This window comes from Pholcus phalangioides, unplaced genomic scaffold, assembly GCF_987345545.1.
Source record: "Pholcus phalangioides strain wild (caught in Gottingen) unplaced genomic scaffold, Ppha-v1.0 ptg000039l_1, whole genome shotgun sequence".
Taxonomy (NCBI): Eukaryota; Metazoa; Arthropoda; class Arachnida; order Araneae; family Pholcidae; genus Pholcus; species Pholcus phalangioides.
Genome location: NW_028301625.1, coordinates 4,703,201 through 4,708,773, shown reverse-complemented (window position 1 = coordinate 4,708,773; position 5,573 = coordinate 4,703,201).

Genomic DNA, 5,573 nt, shown 5'->3' with positions numbered 1-5,573 from the left:
CAGTGCGTTTTATTATTTTATCGTTTTGGGCAAAAGTAGCCCGCGTTTACGGTAAGTTATATCTAGTCTATTCCATTCTCTTTAACTCTAACCATGTAATCCCCACATGCTTATTGTACTGATTGGTTTTGAGGGCCACGTTTTACGATTTGTGTTTTCAAGCACGTTTTTCTGAAAGTCTACTGTATATTAGGCCCCCCTTTTTCCGATGTTTACGCCGAAATCCCGTGACCGGTAACGATCTTATTGAGATTCGTTACGTATTCCTACCGGCAATAGCATTTCAGTTCTTGTGGTGAAGTCTTCCGGAACACGTGGTAATTCACTCACCAAAGATTCTGGGCACGCCTTAAAGATACTTGATCGGTAATGTACATTCCGGAAAGCAACTAGCGCGACGGACTTCGACATCTATGATCGGCAATAATTTTGCTGAAAGTTCTATAGAAAATTTTCTTCCGAGGAAAGGTAAATTTATTAGCGGATGATATTACTATATACACTCTTCACGCGAGTATTTTTACTCATCAGATCACAATGAAATACAATAGAAGCTGCTGCTTATTACGAGCCCGTTAAAAATATAACGACAAAGCTGGTACTTATTTTAATTCAATTTCGTACGATTTTGTATCAGCCAGTACTGAACACACATGAAAAAATGTGTGAAACAAAATAATAAATTGCAAAAAGTTAACTAGAAATTATTCAATAAAAATTTGCATATAAAATTCATTTACATTATTCATTTCTTCTAACTTACTTTCACAAATCAACAAATTTCTGAAAACATACGACACCTTTCTGATAAGAACACAGTGACACTTTACAAGTACTGCATATATTAATTGTTCAGTGGTGCTTCTTTTTAGTACTACAGAAGGCACATCTTTATGATGTACACTTTACTGGCACGTGGATGCTACGTTTTGTCTTTTACTTCAAAAATTAGGGAAGGACATCAATCTTCCCAAAAATGCATAATTCCGTCTTCCCACTTGCAAGCATATCATATGATAGCCCCAGAAACAAAAAAAATGTCACATTTCCTAGCTATAAGTACAGGGAATGGGGTTGACCATGAAACCACTTAAAAACTTTGAAAAAAATATAGAAACTACCAATAATTTTTCTTGGTTTTATGATTTTAGCAAATAAAGAGTATGTAGCTGAAAAATTTATAAGTTTTGTCGAGGTTATTGATCATATTTTTTGGAGATTAAATGAGAAAAATAAAAAAATTTCATTTTCCTGTAGATAAAGTTTTTTAAGTCAATAAAAAAAAGTAAATAATTTTGCGTTGCCATCTAATAGCTTTATTGAATCTTAGCAAACCTTTTTTTTCAAATCAACGTGGGCGTTAACGCCCCCAATGTTCCAGGGGGCACCACGCGACTGAGGAAAAAAATTTTGAACAGGTGGTTTTTCATAGCGGAACCATCGTCCCTCAAGGGGTTAAGCAAGAGTCTGGATTTAACGAGCAAATTAATGCATTTTGTTTGATACTATGCTAATTGTATAGCAGTTCTGTCGCTTTTAGCGATCAAGTTTTTCACTGTAGCTCGGATTCAACGAGGGATTTAAGAGGGAAAATTCAAAAAAAAAAAAAAATGAATAGAAAAATGAGTGAAAATTGAAAGAGGCAAGAAAAACGACAAACTGTTGGTTTGTTGTCAATATGCAGGAATAAGAACACTTTGTCTAGAAGAGAGGAATGGGCATGGGAAATGAAGGTGAGAAATCGATCAATCAGAATTTTCAAAAATGGATAATTATAGAAACTTTTGTTTTGCATCCAATAAAAACTTCACGTGTTTGAGTGTGAATATCCCCACCTGAATTTTTCCTTTCTCGTTTGTTGTAGCCTTTTTTGACGAAAAATGTCGAAAAGCAAAGTTTCAACTGCTAAAGATAAAATAGAAATCACCAAGCTGCTAAACAAAAATGTGTACCTCAAATATTTTTTTTTTCGGTATAATTTTATACAGTGAAACCTGCGTAAAGCCGGGATTACATTATAAAAGTTTTAGAAAAGATATTTTATAAAACTTAAAAAACCAACCAATAAGTATATCTGTTACATTCGAGCAAATGTAACTGATACGCTTATTGGTTGCATTTTTCAATCATGGGAAACCTCTTTAAGGCCGGGATTACATTAGCGCATTAAGCATGAAATTCAAATGTATAGTAATTTGAAACAAAAAATATGAAAAATTCGAAATCAAATAACATGCGTGGCTCTGTTGGTTTATAGCAGTTAGGGGTGATGTTTCAAAATTTGAGTTTCACCAAACGATGGAAATTAGTTACTGAATATATTTTTATGTGCAGCTATATAAAACGGAAAACACTCTGGAACAGAAAATAATTTGTCTCTTGAGGTTCTGTTTTATACAGGTTTCACAGATATACTTGCTATATAAGCACTTAAGATTTCTAAAATTTCATTTTTTTCGCTTGAGAACGGATTTAGCGAGTCATCGGATTTCACGAGCATTTTCGCTGAAAAAGAGCTATCGTTATAAGCGGGTCCAACCCTATATATGTGTGTCCCTTTAACAATTTCTTCAATAAGTAAAAGAACATTTAAGTCAACAAAAAATTCCCACAATTTTTCCTCAAAATAATCTCAACCGAAAATGCGATGATAATTTTTTTAACCTATCGTCTCCTTTGGCTTCTAAATATACTTTGAACCAAATATGGTATTAATTTATCCTTACAATAAGATATGTATATATATTCAAGACGTCGAAAGTGCAATTTCCAGCTTCTGAACATCAGTATAGAAAAGGGGTTTCGACGATCCGAGACGGCTTTTCTGAGAACATCCTAAAGATTTTTGATCGTACTGAGAATCAGGAGAGAATATATATCGGCTCTTTTACCCCTCAGTTCCTTCATTTTCTCCAAAGTTATCTCCTAAATCTATGAATATGAGTATTATCGTCAATCCAAAAAACGACGGGTTCAGCTTCTACAGCCGAGTCGTCCAGAAAGTTCAGTAGCTTGAATTGTGAAACGGTCTTTATAGTTTTGTCTGTGCACACACGAGAGTCATCGTGGTAATTCCAAGATGAATCAACCCATACGATAAAACTACTAAATTCAAGACTTGATATTTTTCGATGTTACTTGATCATTTTTGTCGCACCGCAGTCATTTTCTGCACACGAGGGCTAATTAGACCGGGACCTACAATTTATTGCCGATTCCGAACGGCAGGCTTGTTTTTTATACTCGTCTAGGGGTTGGTGCGATAACCCCTGGAGGGGGGAATCCTTGCGGTAGCAATTTTTTCCTGCTGTCTTGTCGCCGTTTTTGTTGTACCCCTGTGTCAGGAAAGTTTTCTGACAAGGACGAACCGGGTATCGAACTCGCGACACCTCTAAACATCTTATCGACCTGGGCTACCGCGCCCCGATGTTACTTGGCGAATTTGAGAGTAGTTTTCTCGCAAAAAAAACTGCGTGTTTTCGGTTTCATTTCGTAATGAATTGAGAACGTTTTGTGGTGCCGTCAACTGGGACAACTTTGTCGCTTTTTTTCTTCTTTGAACTGCTTTATTAACATGCTTACACGCGCTCTAGGTCACTCTTTTGATCATTCACGTGCTTGCATACGCTCCAAGTCTCTCACTGTCCTGGTCCCTCGCTCTTTAGGTCACTCTTTTAGTCATTCACATGCTTTCACACTCTTTTAGTCATTCACATACTTTCACACTCTCTGAGTCACCCTTTTGGTCGTTCACGTGCTTGCACACACTCTAGGTCACTGACCCGGTCCCTCACACTGTAGGTCACTCTTTTGTTTACTCACATGCTTGCTCAAGCTCTAAGTCGCTCTTTTGCTCACTCGCGTGCTTGCGATGGTCACTCTTTTGATCACTCAGTGACCTAGTCCCTTACTGTCTCGGCAGAGGTGGATTTATTTAGGGGTAATACAAATTTTTTCGCCCTTCTCTCATTCTACTAATTTTTTTTTGTCATTCATTCCTCAAATTTGTCGCCCTGAACTACAGTATTAAAATATATAACTATATATTTTATAGCCCGCTAAGTCCCCCTGTAAATACGCCACTGGTATCATCATAATTTTGATACCTGTTCACTTCCAAGTTCGTCCTAACGCGTCTTACCATGTAAACGACCTTCAAAACAGATGCGAAAAACTTGCAATTTGAAAGAAAGTAAGTAAGAATTTGAGAAAATGACGAAATTTTAAATTCGCAAAAAGTTACCACCCCCCACCCCTCGTTTTTACCACGTTTCCCGGTACAACATTGATAAATTATGTTATTAAACCTAAATGAAACACAAATTTTAAATCTAAAAAGTGATTTGGAAAGTGTATTAAGTAAAAAAAGTTTTTTTTTAAACATACATTTAAATAAATGAGCGGGATTAGAAACTTCTGCAGACTACCTAAAACTGCTATTATGTACTACTAAGTGGAAACAAAAACAGTGATAACGACCTGCAAATAACTAATAAGGCTGAAAACGTGTGAAAAGCCTATCATTCAATGTCTTCTCTCTTTGATGAAAACAATCGCAACAATCGCGACTCTATTGGTTGGTTCAGGAACTTTTGCAAGCACCACAAACATAATTTTTTTCAAAAACCAGCAAAGTTGTCCCGGTTGACGGTATAAACAAAGCAGTAACATATATATGGGCTGGCCACTTCCCAGCCCAGTTTACCCGGCCAATGTCCGAAATTCGTCCTTTCGCCGGACATGTACTCAATGTATGTATATATATACTTATATGTAACATGTACACATATATAATATATATATATATATATGTGTGTGTGTGTGTGTGTGTGTGTTACGGAAAATTTGATAAGTCGGATTATTATGCATACTTACCAGTCATCGTGGTGAGCTTGATAAATTTATCACTTTTACCGGTGAATATACATAATACCCAAGCATCGTTGATAAATATGACGAATACTAAAAACATTATCACTTTTACCCGCGATTATACATAACAACCAAGTGTCATTGGTAAATTTGGCAAATACTTGAAATTTATGTTCTTTTTCCGTAATTATGCATAATACCATAATGTAACTGGTGAATTTGAAAAAGTGGAAAAAATTCCAAATGACTCTAGTATGTGTGATGAATATAGTTGGACCACAATATAATGATAACAAATTTTATGATCGTACCCCGATATAATGATAACAAATTTTATGATCGTACCCCGATATAATGATAACATATTTTATGATCGTACCCCGATATAATGATAACAAATTTTATGATCGTACCCCGATATAATGATAACAAATTTTATGATCGTACCCCGATATAATGATAACAAATTTTATGATCGTACCCCGATATAATGATAACAAATTTTATGATCGTACCCCGATATAATGATAACAAATTTTATGATCGTACCCCGATATAATGATAACAAATTTTATGATCGTACCCCGATATAATGATAACAAATTTTATGATCGTACCCCGATATAATGATACACAATACACATGCTGAATTATCTTGTATAGTATGTCATAGAGGGTGTCCTGTAAGTGCTAATGCGATA